This window comes from Phocoena sinus, chromosome 15 (assembly GCF_008692025.1).
Source record: "Phocoena sinus isolate mPhoSin1 chromosome 15, mPhoSin1.pri, whole genome shotgun sequence".
Classification (NCBI taxonomy): Eukaryota; Metazoa; Chordata; class Mammalia; order Artiodactyla; family Phocoenidae; genus Phocoena; species Phocoena sinus.
This window is the reverse complement of record NC_045777.1, coordinates 12,807,568-12,824,969: the sequence shown is the minus strand read 5'-3', so window position 1 is coordinate 12,824,969 and position 17,402 is coordinate 12,807,568. Positions and strand designations below refer to the sequence as shown.

General features: G+C 50.1%; 1 long non-coding RNA gene across 1 annotated transcript; it reads right to left on the bottom strand.

Annotated features, from left to right (window-relative positions):
• Nucleotides 1–6,814: 6,814 nt before the first annotated feature.
• On the bottom strand, nucleotides 6,815–15,576 carry LOC116740534. The gene is made up of 11 exons (XR_004345890.1): nucleotides 15,355–15,576; nucleotides 14,928–15,064; nucleotides 14,549–14,706; nucleotides 14,107–14,209; nucleotides 12,811–13,111; nucleotides 11,729–11,909; nucleotides 11,229–11,363; nucleotides 10,813–10,863; nucleotides 9,584–9,770; nucleotides 7,607–7,771; nucleotides 6,815–6,947 (listed from the first exon to the last, which is right to left on the bottom strand). It is a non-coding gene; the product is annotated as an uncharacterized LOC116740534 (long non-coding RNA).
• Between the last annotated feature and the right edge of the window lie 1,826 nt (nucleotides 15,577–17,402).

Sequence of the window (17,402 nt, the reverse complement as noted above, 5' to 3'; positions counted from 1 at the left end):
ATTCCTTAGCCAAGAGAAAGGATGTATATTTTTGTTTAATGAGGATCACTGGCTCCATTTCATCTACTGTTCTGTCTAAATCTTCAATCTGATTTGGGGCTTGGCTGATAAATGTTGATGTGTCTGCTCTTAGCTTCTGTTAAACCAAGAATAATGTCACAGGCAGTAACTGGCTAGAGAGTATGGGCTTCAGTAGTGGTGAAAAGTCAAGAGAAAATTGGGGTGATCGTGGGGAAACTCTCCTCTCCCCTGATAATGAGAGTGGACCAAAAAATGAGAGAAAGGATTGAGGACCCAAAAACCCCACTGTGGCTGCAGGAATCAAACACCACTGTTCCCTCCTCTTTCTGTCCCACTAAGCAGTTCGTAAGGTAGTTCCGTGTCCCCATTTCCCCCACACTCACTATTCCCCAGCCCTCACACACATTTGCCTCATTTCTGGTCCTTTGACTTCCCAGATCTCTTCCCTCCTCTGAGCCTTTGCATTTGCTGTTCCCTCTCTCCATGGTGACTGGTTCTCATCCTTCAGTACTCAGCCCACATGTCACCTCCTCAGAGAGGTCCTCTTAGACCACCCAACATGAGACAGTAGCCCCACCCCAAGTCACTATTTATCCTGTCACCCGATCTGTTTCCTTTACTGCATTTTTTACAACCTGATATTATGTTCTTTTGTAAATTACCCATCATCCCTCAGTAGACTGAAAACTCCTGAAACAGATGAACCTTGTCTACCTCGTTCACTGCTGTTTGCTTAGAACTCAGCCTCTTTTCCGATGTAAAGTAGGCACTGAAAAAATATCTCTTGAATTAAGTTATTACTTCATTAATGGAAAGTGGTGTTACACATTTTCCTTTGGGGACGTGTTGCTTTGCATCCATTGCCTGTGTGTGCATCTCATCTCTAGTGAAATGATGAACCCCCTGAGGTGGTCAGCCTCTTGTATGACACCAGAGTTTCTCAATCTCAGCATTACTGACATTTTGAGCTAGGTAATCTTTGTTGTGGGTGTCATCCTGTGCATTGTGGGAGATTCACCAGCATCCCTGGACTCTACCCGTAGATGCAGTAGCACTCCACCCCAGCTGTTACAACCAAAACAGTCTGCAGGCATTGCCATTATCTCCTGGGGGGCAAACTCGCCCCCAGTAGAAAACCTCTATGTTATACCAGTGCCAAGTGAATGTCCCATTTACCCTTTTTGGCTGAAGAAGTGGGCTTCAGTTTTATCTCCTTTGAGGGTTTTAGGCCATTACTTTTTTAAAACTTTGCACTTAGTGAGCACCTTATATATACTAGCACCAAGAAGGGGAGGACAGCCAGGCTGGGTGGTTGGAAGAGGGCAGGTGGGCTTCATAAAGCAGAAGTTCTCTTACATTCACAGCTGCACCTCCAAACCATAGAACATTCCTTAGCCCATAGTAGGCTCTCAGAAATATTTGCTATTGAAACATCTCCAAGAGGAGTACACATAGAAACACTGGAGCAAATGACAATACTGGTGACTCTGAATGCATGGCACACATTCTAAAGAGAGAGATGAGCAAATTAGCTCCATCAGGCAATCTGGAAGTATATCACAGCCCAGAGTGGTTCTGGGGAAAATCCCAATGACTAGCCTTAGGTAAGGAAAGATGTTCAATGTCATGAAAAACCCAGGAAATGTGAGTCCAAGTGACAATAAATTCCTTCGCCAATGCTTAGAGAAATGGTATACACTTTTGCTGAGTTCAGATATTCTAGTGGTGCTGTCTGGGAAATCTCAATAAAAATGTTAATAATAACAACAATAGCTATTGAATATTAATATGTGTGGTGCATTGCTTTAACAATTATTTATTACCCATGACTCATTTAACCTCCACAGGAAACCTATGAGGTAGGTATTATTATTATGTATATCTGACTGATGAGGAAACTGGGGATCAGAGAATTCACTTTTCCTAAATCACGCACCTAGTCAATACCAGAGTGGAATTTGAACCTAGGCATTCTGCAAGAATATCTGAGCTCTCAACCTCACTGCTATAAAAGTACAAAAGTTCTTTAAAATAGATATAATAACTACTTTAAAGAATTTAGAGGAAAAGATGGACAAAAGACTACAAAGATATTGAAATGAAAACTTTAAAATAAAGCCAAAAGGACATTTCAGAACTAAGAAATTCAATACCTGAAATTAGAACGTCTTTAATGAGCATAATAACAGGCTGGACGTAAAAGAAGAATCAGTGAGGGCTTCCCTGGTGGCGCAGTGGTGGAGAGTCCGCCTGCCGATGCAGGGGACGTGGGTTCATGCCCCGGTCCGGGAAGATCCCACATGCCGCGGAGCGGCCGGGCCCATGAGCCATGGCCGCTGAGCCTGCGCGTCCGGAGCCTGTGCTCCGCAACGAGAGAGACCACAACAGTGAGAGGCCCGCGTACCGCAAAAAAAAAAAAAAAAAGAAGAAGAATCAGTGAACCCAAAGTCAGGTTGATAGAAATTATCCAAACTGAAGTAGAGAAAGAAAAAACTGAGGACTTTTCTAAAAAGAAGAGAGCCTATGCAACGTGTGGGACAATATCAAACAGTCTGACATACGTGTAAATGGAGATGCAGAAGGAAAGAGAAGAAACGATGTTGGCAGTTAAAATGGGTGAAATTTGCCCAGAATTGATTAAAGACATGAAACCGAATATCAAGAAGCTCTGTGAACACTAAGTAGGATAAATCCAAAAAAAGAAAAAAGAAAAAAAAAAAAGCCACATCTAGGTACATTATAATCAAACTTCTAAAAACCAAGGTGAGGAGAAAATCTTAAATCCAGCTAAAGAAAATACATGATATTCAGCAAAACAATCAAAATGATGGCTGCTGACTTCTCTAAGAAACGGTGGGCGTCGTGAGGCAAAGAATAATTTTTAAATGCTAGGAGGTTAAAAACAACAAGAACAAAATTGCCAACTTAGATTTGCTATACACGGCAAAAATAGCCTTCAAAAATGGATATGAAATAAAGCTATTTTCAAACAAACAAAATCTGAAAGAATTTCTCACCAATAAATTTACCCCACAAGAACTGTAAAGGAAGTTCTTCAGGCTGAGGTAAAATGATGCCAGATGTAAGCACAGATCTACTGAGAGGGATGAAGAGCGACCGGAAGATAAATACTGAAGTAAATATAAAATACTAGTTCAAATAAATTAAGTACTGACTTAAAGTAACAATACCAACAATGTATTGTAAGGTTTATTACATATGTAGAAGAAAATATATAACAATAACAGAACAGACAAGAGTGGGAAGTGGAATTACACTGTTGTAAAGTTCTTATTTGGTATGTGAATATGAGACTAATTTAAGATTAATTACAGGCACTTCCCTAGGGGTCCAGTGGTTAAGACTCCATGATTCCAATGCAGGGGGCGTGGGTTCAATCCCTGGTCGGGGAACAGAGATCCCACGGGCCGCACAGCACGGACAAAATTTTTTTTTTAAATATATTAATTGCAATAAATTAGGAATGCATATTCCTAGAGCAACCACAAAAATATTAATTGAAAGGAATAGGTACAATGATGACAATAGAGGAAACACAATGGAGTAATAAAAAGTCTTGACAAATCAAAATAAGGCATAAAAGCAGGGCCAAAGGAACAAAGAATAAATGAGACACACTAAATACTCCACTTAAAAGACAGAGATCATCAGGCAAGATTCAAATAAATAAACCAACAAGAAAACTAGACTCAACTTCTTTAAAAGAAACACATTTTCCTCAGAAATGAAAAAGAACAATGGATAAATTCAACAACATTAAAGAATCTCAAAAGCATGATGCTAGGCAAAAGAATGACTACTTAGGATTCCATTTGTATGAAGTTCAAGGACAGGCAACAAATTATCTATGATCAGAGATTATTATAGAAGTCAGGATGGTAGTTCTCTTGGGGATGTTACTGACTGGAAAAGGTCACAAGGGAATTTCTAGTCATGAAGGAGATCTATAGCATGACCTGAGTGGGGGTTATAAAGATGAATATGTGTTTTAAAATTCAGCAAGATGTATATTTAAGATTTGTGCATTTACAGTATGCAAATTTTATTTTCTAAAATGTGTGTATGCAATCATATATATGCACACACACACACACCACCCCTTCTCCCCACTTTCACTGTACCACTGTCCTAGATCAGGTTTACCAGGACCCAGAGGCTGAGATGAGGGTAGCCAATAAATGGTTTACTGTTTCCAGAATACCACCTGTGACAAAGCAAAGGAAGCAGGGAAGGGTGGAGGGAGAGCCTGTACTGTGAGCCTTCAGCAAATCCCACTGGAGCCCTGGCATTAGCATGGCCTCCAGAGTTGTGCCCATTTGAGGATAGGGAGTTGGATCTTTGCAGCCCCGTGTCAACCAGTCACGGGATGTGGGCTATGCAGGAATGTAACACCCAGGGAAGGACCCAGCTGTGAGCGGTCAGCAGCCAACACCCCCCATCTCCAGCCCCCAGGGAAATGAGGGCCGGGGTCATGAGGGGGGGATGGGCTGGCACACCACAGCGCACACGGCAACCGCCCTGGTCCAAGCCACTGGCTTGCTGACCAGGACAAACACCCCAGCCCTCTCTCTGGTCTCCAGGTTCCCACTCTGGTCCTCATGATGATTTGTTCACCCCACCGCTGCCTGGGATAATTTAAGAAAAGAATGGGATGGTCAAAAAGTGCCTTCAGTTTTTAAGTAAAAATAAAAGACACATTTTTCATTTTCACCAAGAACTTTATTGAACAACGTATCCACCCTTTTGTTCCACTACCTTCTGCCATTTTTCAGGCAACGTCATGATTCCATCTTCCCAAAACTTTTTATCTTTTTGAGCAAAGAACTGTTCCAGGTACCTTTCACAGTCTTCCAGGGAATTGAAATTTTTTCCATTAAGAGAATTTTGTAAAGACCGAAATAAATGGAAATCCAAAGGAGCAATGTCTAGTGAATACGGTGGATGAATCAGAACTTCCCAGCCAAGCTGTAACAGGTTTTGCCTGGTCATCAAAGAAACATGCGGTCTTGGGTTATCCTGATGGAAGATTACGTTTTCTGTTGACTAATTCTGGACGCTTTTTCTTGACAGGCGCTTTCAGTTGGTCTAATTGGGAGCAGTACTTGTTGGAATTAATCATCTGGTTTTCCGGAAGGAGCTCATAATAGAGGACTCCCTTCCAATCCCACCATATACACAACATCACCGTCTTTGGATGAAGACCGGCCTTTGGTGTGGTTGGTGGTGATTCATGTCGTTTGCCCCACGATCTCTTCCGTTCCACGTTGTTGCACAGTATTCACTTTTCATCGCCCGTCACAATTTGTTTTAAAAATGGAACATTTTCATTACATTTCAGTAGAGAATCGCATGCAAAAATACAGTCAAGAAGGTTTTTTTTCTCTTATGTGGAACGCGAACGTCAGAACAATGAACATAGTCAAGCTGGTGCAAATGACTTTCAACACTTTATTTGGATATTTGGAGTATGTCGGCTATCTCCCGTGTGGTATAACATTGATTGTTCTCAATTAATATCTCGATTTGATCGCTATCAACTTCAACTGGTCTACCTACCTGTGGAGCAGCATCCACTGAGAAATCTCCAGCACAAAACTTTGCAAACCACTTTTGACACGTTCGATCAGTCACAGCACCTTCTCCATACACCGCACAAATGCTTTTTTGCGTTTCAGTTGCGTTTTTACCTTTCTTGAAATAATAAAGCATAATGTGCCAAAAATGTTGCTTTTTTCTTCAATGGAAGAAAAAATGGTTACACAAAAATTCACCAATTTTGACGTCTTTTTTAAAATGCACGGTGATATGACAGCTGTCACATACAATCTAACAAAATTGTTTTCAATGAAGTTAAAGACAACTAAGTGCTACTAGAGCCATCTTACGGAAAAAAAATGAACGAACCTTTTGGCCAACCTGATACATCATATCCCATCAGATATGATCCCCACTCAAATCCCTTCAGTATCTCCCCATCACATCTAGAATGAGATTCTTTAGTCTGGCTATTAATCTCCACCTGGATCATCCACTCCAGCCACCCAATGCCTTTTGTGCAGAAAGGGGTGGCCAATCCATCCTGGTTTGCCTGGGACTTGCTGGCTTCAGCACTGAAGGTCCCACATCCTGAGAACCTGCTCAATCCCAGGCACACCAGGACTATTGGTCACCAGAAGATTTGCTGATGAAATTGAGACCGCTAGGTGGCATTTCGGGGGGCTCTGAGGAGCTCCGGTTCTTTATGTCTCAGTGCAGAAAGGATTCAGCAAGAGGCAAAGTGATATGTAAGAAGTGATTTATTAGAACAGGATGCTTGTGAGGCTTACGGCGGGCAGGTGAGAGGGTGCCACACCATGAGAACTTAGTGGGCTACAGTTTTATAATCAAAGGAAAAGTAGGGAGAGGAAAAAAGACCACCTTCTTCCTCATTCTTTTTTTTTTTTTAACATCTTTATTGGAGTATAATTGCTTTACAACGTTGTGTTTGTTTCTGCTGTATAACAAAGTGAATCAGCTATATGCATATGTATATCCCCATATCCCCTCCCTCTTGCTTCTCCCTCCCACCCTCCCTATCCCACCCCTCTAGGTGGTCACAAAGCACCAAGTTGATCTCCCCGTGCTATGCAGCTGTTTCCCACTAGCTAGCTATTTTACATTTGGTAGTTATATATGTCGACATTACTCTCTCACTTTGTCCCAGCTTACCCTTCCCCCTCCCTGTGTCCTCAAGTCCATTCTCTACATCTGTGTCTTTATTCCTGTCCTGCCCCTAGGTTCATCAGAACCATTTTTTTTTTTTTTTTTTTTTAGATTCCATATAAGATTCTATCATCAGCTCCTCCTCCAGGCTGGGCAGGGGAGTTTTCTTGTCCCCACATGGTCAAGCCAGGACTGTCATGGCACTATGGAAAAATGATTTCAGGTCTCAGTGCAATGGGGGGGGGGGGTCTTTCATTTTGAAATGTCACCTTTCCATAAATTATTGTTTCTTATATGTGCAAAGAGCATGTGCTAGGGGTCATTAACTTACTGAGCTCACTGGGCAGGATGTGGGTCTCATGCCACCATTGTTTTATTGTTTTGGGGCATGTCTCATGCTTCTGTTGCATGGTTTTGTTGCTAAGCAAGCCTGCTTGGTTTCGTGGTTAAGCAAACCTGCTTTCTTGAGTGACCATTAACTTACAGGGGTCTCCCATACTTTTTTCTTTACTTACAATCCCCTAGTGGGATTAACTATTTAATTACCTACTTTGTCCCTTTACTCTTTCCCTGTCAAATTGACTAGAGAAAAAGCAAGAGATCAAGGGATTGACAAGGCTTTCACTTGAAGCATGGGTGAGTGAGGGCTGACTGCGCTGAGGACACCTGAGGAGGAGCCAGCCCACCTGCCCTCAAAGCCCAGCCCGAGGCAGAAAGTAGACTTCATTCCTCTGCTCCCAGGGGACTGTTCCCAGAGGCCAGAGCCTTTGTGTGCAGGGAGGCCGGATGGTTCCTTGTGGTCGGGCCGCGATTAGAAAGTCATGCCAGGCTGTAACTGCAACAGATTTATCCCTCTGCTCACCGTAATTAAAGCCCTCAGCGCATTCCATCCACCAGGGCCTGGGAGCTTGGACCTGTCTGGACTTGCTGCTTCTAACCCAGCTGGTGTGTCGGGCCCCGCGGTTCTCTAAACGGTGCCGCCTAGTTGTCCTAGGGCCAGCTTTTCTGGGTGGAAACCTTACAGGCTCTGACATTTGTAAAGAAAGAAAACAGGGGTAGAGAGTCAGAGAGATGAAACAAATTCTCCTATGACCTTCTTTGTTTCAACACTTTGAAACTTCAAGCCTCACTCAGGGCATCTCAACAGTGGATGCTATAAGCATTTTGTGCAGGGCAATTTTCATTGTGGAACTGTCAAGAGATATTATGGGACATGTAGTGTCCCTGGCTTATGCCCAATAGATGTCAGCAGATCACCCCTTTCCCTAGCCATTGTGACAATCCGAACACCCTCGTTCATTTCCATTCACTCAGCTTTGCATGCAAATCTGACACACAAAATGCCTTTGGAACCCAGTCTGGGGTGGTGGAGATAGGGACTGGGGTGGGGGACACAGTCCCAGCGGCATTACTGCCTGGGGGAGGCTCTTCACACCATGCCAAGCCGTTTCGTTCTTAGCGCTGAAGCCTGTCAGAGAATCCCATTAAACCCTCACCATTTCTGCAAAGAGAACGGGATGCTACTTACTGAGCATTCAGCATCCCAAAATTAGACAATTATAGAAAATGGGAGAAAAGGAGAGAAGGATTTCTGTTTCCAGCCAGCAACCAGGTGCCAGGCCCAGTGCCCAGTATGGGCAATGCACAGAATCAAAGGAACTGCCCAGACTCACGGAGTTCATGGTCTGGTCAGCAGTGAAAAAGCATCCACGGCAGCAACAGCCGTGGGAGCGAGCCCTGCGACAAGGTGTTGTTTTCAAATGGGCAGGTAAGGAGCTATCGTGGATCCTTACTTCTATCTAGTGCATCTTGGACAGTAGTTTGAAGCTGGAAGAGAATGGAAGAGAGTAGAATAGAATATCATCAGATAGTAAAAGTCGTGTTCATATTTTGGCTCAGATCTGTAAATTCGAGTATATGTTGGCTTGTGATACAAAATAGTTCATATCATGGATCACGGGCCAAAAAAACTCGGAAGCAAAGAGTAAGCAGATACAGGGTAAGGGGCTACTTTTGCAATAATTGATCCTAAAGCAGGTATAAAGCATGTCAGGAGTCGGAAACTCCACACCGATTTTGGAACAATTTGCAGGCAGAGAGCAACTACATACGCTGCATCCGTTTAGATGATTCCCCAACAAGCCCGAGAGAAGGCAAGACAGGATAGTTGTTGCAAAGATGGGGAAAGGAGACTAAGCAAGGCTGAGACGCTCTCCAGAGGTCACACAGGTGAGAAGCCAGAGCCCCAGGCCTGGGCCCCGAAGCCCCAGACTCTGACCCAGGAAGGTCCCATCACACCAGCTGCCGCCCAGGACAAAGGCTCCACCCACGTCACCCAGGATCTCTGCTGCTGCCACGCGCTCCCACCACACACCATCTCCAGGCGCCTCTGCAGTTAAAGCCACAGGCTGGTAGAGTTTTAGGAAAGCAACTCCCCCGTCAAGACTTCATGGGCACAAACTCCCCACAGCCCCCTCCTGGGAGAAAAGCTTCCTCCTGTGACCGTGACACTTTTCTTCAACGCCACCGACTGTCAGCTCCTAAGGACGCCACCTGGTTTGAGCTCAGGATGTGACAAGGGAAATCTCCCAGGTTTTTATTCCACCACAGCCCGTGGCTCATCATCACTCCTCAGACTGAAAGAGCCCCCCCCAAAAAAGAAAGAAAGAAATGTCAGGATTTTTTCCAGAGGAGAAAAGCCACACGAAATGGGGTGGCTTGAACATCGTCCTGGCTGGGGATGGTGAGCCATGCCCCTCCCTCATTTATGTTCCATCCCCCCCAGTACAGGTGTGTGTGGAGGGGTCCTGTCCACGCACCACCTCCTCGCTCAGTGTACCTCTGAGGGGCGCAGGGCCGTGGTTTTAGGTTTGGAGCACACACATGAAGTGGGATCTGGGGTCTGAGCTGAGTCTTGGGCACAGACGGCTTCGTTCTTGCTGGAGGGTCCATGATGACCTGTGTCATGTGTGCCCAGGATGTGTGTCCACGTGGCAGTGCAGCCGGGGGGGCAGGGCACACGTCCTCTGTTGAGTGAGCAGGTTGGGGGTGACCTTGGGGATTTCTCCGCGCGCATGTCATCCATCCCACAGGCGCTGGGGAGCCCATGCTCTGTGCCGGGCACGGTTCCAGGCCCTGGGGATGCAGCCCAGACCTTGCCCTCGTGACAGGAGACACACAATGAGCAAGAAATCAAGGCAACCCTGCAGACAATTCCAGAGAGTGAGCCGTGGACTGGAAAGAACTTTAACCAGGCTGAAGTGATGGAGTGGCGGGCGGGGGTGGACCTGAACAGGGACTCAGGGAATGAGGAGGGGACATTGGTCCTGAGTCCTGGAGGAGAAGAAGCAGATCATGGGAGGGGCCAGGGGCGGGGCTCCCGGCAGTCACAGCATCTTGCCCTTCCCAGCGGGCCCTGCAGGACCCTGAGAGAAACAGGCTCTACCGTCCCCTGCACAAAAGTCCCTGCGCTTGCAGCCTGGGGCCCTTTTGGGGGCCACACAGAATAGTATTTAGAAGCCTGGACCCCGGCACCAGGCAGTCTGGGTTCAAATCTCAGCCCTCTCACTTACTAATGAACTTAATTACTGCTCTGTGCCTGTTTCCCAATTTAGAAATAAAACAGAACTGTTGTGAGGATCAAATGAATAACTCCTCGTGCAGCACTTAGCCCAGCGCTGGTGCACGGTGGGGTCTGAGTGGCTGGACAGCCAGTCAGCAGATGTCCTTGGAGGTCACAGCAAGCACTTTTAAACCAGCCCACAATCAGATCAGACCTCTGGGGCATCTTTAATGAGAAAATTGCACCTTTTCAGAATAACCAGGAAAATCAGTGCTCAGACTCCCAAATGTCTGTCTTCTGTCCTGACACCAAACGATCTTCCAGAAAACCAGGGCTTGCCCTCAGACCGGGGACACAAAGGCCAGGCTTGTCTTCACTGGGGATGTAAGAAGGGGCCAGTGAACGACAGACCCTAAAGACAGGAAGGACCTTTGGGGCTATGGTAGAGGTTACAAGTCAGGGATCTGAGGCCAGATGTGGGTTCCAATCCCAACCCCACCACTTACCAGTTGTGTGACCTTGAACAAGTTTCTTACCCTAAGCCTCAGTTTCCTCATCTGTAGAGTGGAGATAATAATCATAGAGTGGTTATAAGGCACAAATTTCCTAAATGCACACATCCCTCCATATATTCATATAATGTAGCATCACAGGGATGTGAGTTGTCAGCGTACATCCTATCACCCAGGGCGAGGACAGTCTGAAATCCTCAGTGCCAGTGAGGTGTGCAGACAGGACCTCACAGGAGGGGGGCAGGGGACCCATGCTAAGCACAGTAATCACAGGGGCCCAGAGATAAGCCACTGAGCCCCACGGCCCTGTCCAATTCCCGCAGCTGGGATGGAGGCATATTTCTGTGTTCTGGTTACACAGCACTTGCCTGGGGCTCAGCCCTTTGTTGCTGTGACCAGAGCCTACCGACCTCATTGACTCCAGGGACTGCCACCAGCCAGGCTTCTTGCCTTCTCCATTTCTCCTTCACTGGGATGGAAAAAAATGTGCTCTTGTCCTGCTGGAGTCCTCATTCCCAACCTCCAGTACAAGTTCCTCTGCAAACCTGGAAATGTATTCCTTCCCTTAGAAAATAACTACTCTCTGGTAGGATCTTCACATCCTTACCGCACAGAAACCCAGCAGTGCGGGAAGGCTGCCAGCTGAGTGCTGTCTTCGGTCCCATCTTGGGAGCTGTCTCCCAACTCTGGGAGATGTAGAAAAGCCCCACAAATTGCACAAGGATTTCACAACGCAGTGAAACAGCCTGTGATTAAACCGAGATGTCAAAATCAACGTGCAAAGAGTGTGATTAAAAGACAAGCGTGGTTGGCACCAGAACATTACTCTTAATTGAGCCTCTGCCTACTTTTTCACATGCAACAAGGAAATTAACGACAGGGTGATAAACCTTCAAGAGAAATTAATTACCCCTGCCGCTTGCGCCTCTCCTGTGCTCTGTTTAACTGCACTCTCCCTCCCCGGCGGCCAGCCCTAGAAGGGCCCTGGGGTTGCTGATTATACGCGCAGGGCTGCAGCATTCAAAGAGCCCCAACTCCTCCTCAGGCTCTGAGTGAGTTTGTTTCCTGGCCCCCTCTGCACAGATGCGGCCCTAGGAAGAAAGAGCCAATGGGTGTTTACCGCCGAGGAACAGAAGAAGGAAATAGACGGGGTGGGAGTCTGTGCAGGGTTAGAAAGGGGCTGGTGCATTGTGTGGTATGCCACGTGGCTTCCCCTGGGACTAGACTTGTACTCGCATAGGACTAGGGAAGGAGGGAGGAAGGGAGAAGGGGTAAACGTGGCGGTTTCAGCAGAGGCAGAGCTAAGCAGGGTGTGCTGGCCTTGGCAGGCCTAGGCAGAAGTGACACGTGTATATGGGATGGGAAGTCACCAGGGGCTTCCAGAGTCATTGGGATTCAGGGCAGAGGCTCCAAGAAGAGAGATGATGGGAAAACAGGGGAAAAGGTGGAGATGAAAATTCATCAGCACTTCCCCAGCCCCGGGCACTGCCGGGCTGTGGGGTGGGCTTCCTGCGGGAGGCGGACATCAACCCTGGGAGCGAGCCTGGGCTGTCATGGCTGGACAGACACCGAGAACCGGGAGTGGAGAAAACAACCGTGGGGGCAGGGCATGAGGAGAGGGCATGAGCAGGGAACACCAACGGGCCATGACGGGGCTGCGAGCATCGTCTTCGCAGTGACCAAAGAGAGGCAAAGTGACAGAGGCCAGCAGGTTCCTGGGGGGCGGGTCCCCTCCCAGGACAGTGGGTTTGGGAAGGCAGAACGCACCTGGGCCGTCTCTGTGCGGCCACCCCAGGCTTGCTGGTCTCTGCCACCTGCCGGCCCCGCCGCACTGAGACCCCACGTCTCAGTCCCTGGCACGGGGCTCCCACCTCCACCTCTCTCCATGTTTTGGGACTTGTCTGAGCACGGACGTCTCCATCCACACTTCCAGCCCCAGGTGCCCACGACCTGTCCCTGTTTTCCAACCTCCCTCAGTCGTGTCCTGCGCACCTGACCCCACTTTGCGCCCATGTGCGGCCTCAGACGGGCGCCCCTCGGGATGGGGAAGGCCCGGGACACTGCCTGTGGCCCCATCCGACAGCAGGAAATGGTGCTTGCATCACTCCCGTCACGCCTGACCCCGGGGCTCCTGGAGACGCAGGAGAAGGCCTTGGAGCCTCATCCCCCGGCCAGAACCATCTTCCATCAGGGGATGAGAAGCAGAAGAGGAGGCGCCTGATCCCAGGGGCCACGGTTTCCAAAACATCTTCACCCGCAGACGAGCACCTTGCCGCCAGGTGCACCCAGGCGCCTGAAACCAGCAGATAATAGGTGCCCGTGAACTTGCAGATCCTGCCCGGATTTCAATCTTAAGAGTTAATTTGAAAGCAATAATTTGCCAGATTGATCAGCTGCCAGGAATCTGGGCTGACTGGCGTTTTCTCTTGGCCTCTGTTCTGGACTCCGGAGCCAGATTGGGGCTGGGGGCTCCCCTTTGGCCTCAGTGGGTCCTCACGGTCTGCGGGGAGCGACAGAGCGCACAGGCTGATTTAATGGACGTTTATGCAGCCCTGCAGGAGGCATAGCTGAGCATGTCCCCTCCTGATTAAAGGACAGCGGCCAGTTATTCCCCATCAGTGCTGACAGAAGAGGGTTGCTTTGGTCCTGGGAGCTTATGGGAGCTCCTCAGACGCCCAAATCTGGCACCTGCCACCTGGCGTTCTTAAAGTGACCCTTGCAGGAGAGATGGCCAGTGTGAGGGGGACGGCTGTTATGGGGCCTCCACCCAGGCTGGGGTGGGGGGTCACTCTGCCCACGTAGGGGCAGGAGGACAATGTCCTAAACCTGACCCTGCCCTGGCCTGGGGGGGAGAGAGGGGGTTTGCATGGGGTTGGGGCTACAGATGCAAATACCTATAGGCCTGGGGGGCAGGGTCAGGGGACTCCCACAGAGGGTGGGGGAGGGGCACGGCCCACAGGATGAGCCCATCTCCAGCGTGGAAGCCACGTGGAAATACAGGCCCAGCATCGCCCGACCTTCCGGCCACCAGGGCAACCCCGGGAAAATGGAGGTGACTGTCCACTCCAGGAGTGTGAGCTGCGTCAGGACAGGGCCTGTCCCGTCAGGTCCCTGTAACCCCGAGCCCCGCACCACCTTCCCTGCAGAGCGCCCTCCTCGGCCACCCAGGGGGAGCGAAGCCGGCGCCGCTCGAGCAGCACCAGCTCGGTGGGCAGCGCCCCCTGAACGTGACAAGGTCTCGGGGGGAGAGCCCTCCTCTCACACCAGCCAGCCCAGCGCCACACACACCTTGATGCTCACGACTTTCCAGAAGGATTTCCTCTCAGTGAGTCAGAGGTCACGCTGTGGACCCAAACCAGCAGCAGATGTGTCGAGTGTGTCCCTCCTGGTGCTTTTGGAAAAATGTGAAGCCGATGTCAACACGTGAAAAACCTGAGATTTCACTTGAGCATCTGATACTTTGATCCTCTTAAGGTGTCAGGACACGGCGCCACTCTGCGCCCAAGTCCTCTCCTGGTAGCTTGCGGTGGCACCGAGGCCGGGGCACCAGCCCCTTTAGACAGGCTCGTGCTCCGCAGTTTGCCACCGATTCCACCCCTCCCCCTATCGTCCCCACATGGAGACCGAGGATCTGCCACCCAAACTCCTGTGCGGCATTGTCCACAGGCCACGTGCTGGGTCCCTCCCCGGGTCTTTCCCCTTCTACAGGGAAACGGTAACAAAACCACACCACAGGGCTGGGGGACTGGCTGAGTCAGCATCCGGAACCTGCTTGGACCGTGTCTGGCGGGCGGGAATCCCTCAGGAAGTGCGGGCTGGTGGCTGGTCTAGCCCTCTTCACTCCTTTGTTACCTGCCGGGCCCGCGGGGACACTGGCTTTGAGACCTGCTGCAGACGGAGGAACCAGACGTGGCCGTTTCTCTCCAGCTTTCTCCATCTCCACCGCTTTCCCCCAGCCCCACCTCCCACCTCATCCCACACCCAGAGGGCGGGGGATGCAGAGCCTGGAGTCACGCCACGTGGGTCGTGGGTCTTCCGTTGTCCTGACCCCCAGCGTCACTGCCGACCCGTCTGATGGGCGTGTTCCTGTGTTCTCCCACATCTCCCACCTGGATGTTAATCCCTCCATCCACCAGCGACTTCAGCACCGCATGGGAGATTTGATCAGGTTTGCAAGGGTGTTCTTTCTTCTTACAGCCCATGTTCTATCAGTGGCACACTTCAGAATTCACTGGATGTAATATATCTTTGGGATTAATACACTGTGTTAAGTACCTTGAATGCAATCAACAACTATAATCCAATTACTACTGGCTGTGTTTTTAATGCTATTTTGCCCCCAGCCCCTCATCTCAACAGTGCGCCAGACTCACTCCCACACACACACACACACACACACACACACACACACACGCAGAGCAGACGCCAATTTTGTGCCCCGCCGCCTCGACTAACAGTGAGAGCACTGAGTAGTGAACAGCTGATCTGCGTGAAGTAACGTGAGAGCTCCTGTAGTCCTGGAGCTTTTAAACTTACAAACAGGTATCAGCCAGGTTGCCATGGAGAGCAGTGGACCGATGCCAGGGCTCACCCTCCGGACTCGTGGCCTCCTCTGATCAGCAGGGTCACGTGGGCTCTGCGAGGAGGCAGGGGCATGGCCTGGCATTTTAATGACACTGACTTGCTGTGTCTGAGTGGCGAGTGTGTAGGGGTGAGACAGGGCACGTATGTGTGTGTGTGTGTGTGTGTGTGTGTGTGTGTAAGTTCGCACGCACAGCCCCACACATACGGGATGAAAACTGAATGGCCCCAAGGATCTGCTGGACACCTTTCATGTTCTAACAGAGACCGTGAGGCCTGAGGGGTCACTGCATGGACAATTCGAGTTTCTGAGTCAGGGCGGCTGCTGACTCAGCACTGAGGAAGCGGCTCCTCTGGCCCCATCAAGACCCCCCTCGCTCCCTCCTCTCCCTCACGGGCACCCATCCCCCCTTTTCTCCTTCCTCTCCCCCCTCCATTCACCGTCCTCACAGCCGCCTTCTTTGTCCTGCAATCCCCTCCCCCGCCCCATTATGGATGATGGGAGGGGAACCACATCCCTGCCGCCTGCCATATCAAACCCTCCACACCGGTTTGTACCCATTTTTTGGTCTTGCAAATCCACCCCAACTCAGGGAAAATACGTACATATATACACGCATCACGTGCACAGAATGTAAACACAGACCACAAGAAAGCCCTCCATCCTCTGTCTCTGTTTTGGTTTCTCCAGAAGCCGACCCTGAGGCAAGGCTTCAAGTCCAAGGATTTCCTCTGGGGGGTGATCGCAAACAATACCCCTCGGGCGTGTGGGGCAGGGAGACCAGACAGGGAAGGAGGCGATGAGCATTCTGCCTGTTCCTCTGGGAACCAGCCGAGGGGTTGTCTGCAGCCCGTGGTGTCCAGCCCCAGAGCGCAGTCAGAAGATAGAACTGAGGTTCTTGGGAAGGGGCGTGTGCCCACCTCCAGCAAGTTACGTCCGTGGGAAACAAGAGGCCCGTCCCGCTGGGGAGCGCACAGCATAAACATGAACCGCAGCCAAGAGAGCCGGGAGCGGCCCCAACTCCATCAGGCCTGGGCCCCCCGGGGCGTTCATTTCCAGCCCCTCCGGTCTCTGGGGCTCCCACACAGCCCAGACTGGCAGCTGGGACCCTCAGGGGCGACGCAGGGGCGGCTGCAGGAGGCCAGGCAGGGGGCACGTGGTGGGCGGGGCCAGGGGACTCCGGGACTTTCGGAAAGAGGAGCCCCTCCCCCTGCCCTGCTGCTCTCTGGGGCTCACCCCTGCGCGGCAGACCTCCCCCCACCCCAGACATCCTCCCAACAGGTGAGTCCCTACTGTGCACTGCGCTGGGCTCGAGCTGGGGAAGCCGGCGCTCCAGGGAGGCTCACAGAAGAGAAACAAGAGCCGGAAGTCACCGTGGTAACATCTGACCTGATGGGCGCTGGGAAGAACAGAAAGCGGGGACACGGGCTGCAGAGAAGTGACAACGGGGCAGAGCGGCTTAGCCAGGGGGGTAAGGAGCGGGGGGGGCGTCCCGGGGACTCATCGCTTCACCAGCCCTGGTGCCATCTCCCGAGACCCATTCTCTCCCACCTTCATGTTCCAGGCCTTAGAGTCTCTTCCCCGAAATCAACAGAGCGCAGACCTGCTGGGCCCTGGCGTGACTAAGTGTCACACTTAGTCACACAAGTGTCACACTTTGTGTGCCACAAAGGCCATGAGACAGTCTGTCAATCATTTTTTAACGCAACCGCAGTAAGAAACACATGTCACACGGTGTTACACACACACACACGCCTATTTCTGTGAAAACCAGGCAGAGGTTTCCCCAAACACCCCTTCACTGCACGCCATGCACTCTGATATTTCCTCATCTATTCTATTCTGGTCTATTGCAGAGTTTAAGCGTAGGGCTCCACCCTCTAAATAGATTTCAAGACCCACTCATGCATCAGGACCTGCAATTTGATAAACTCTGTACCAGGAAACATTCGGTGGTGGGTGTGTTGGGCCAGAAGCCCTTTGTCCCACCGTGAGGCTGGGG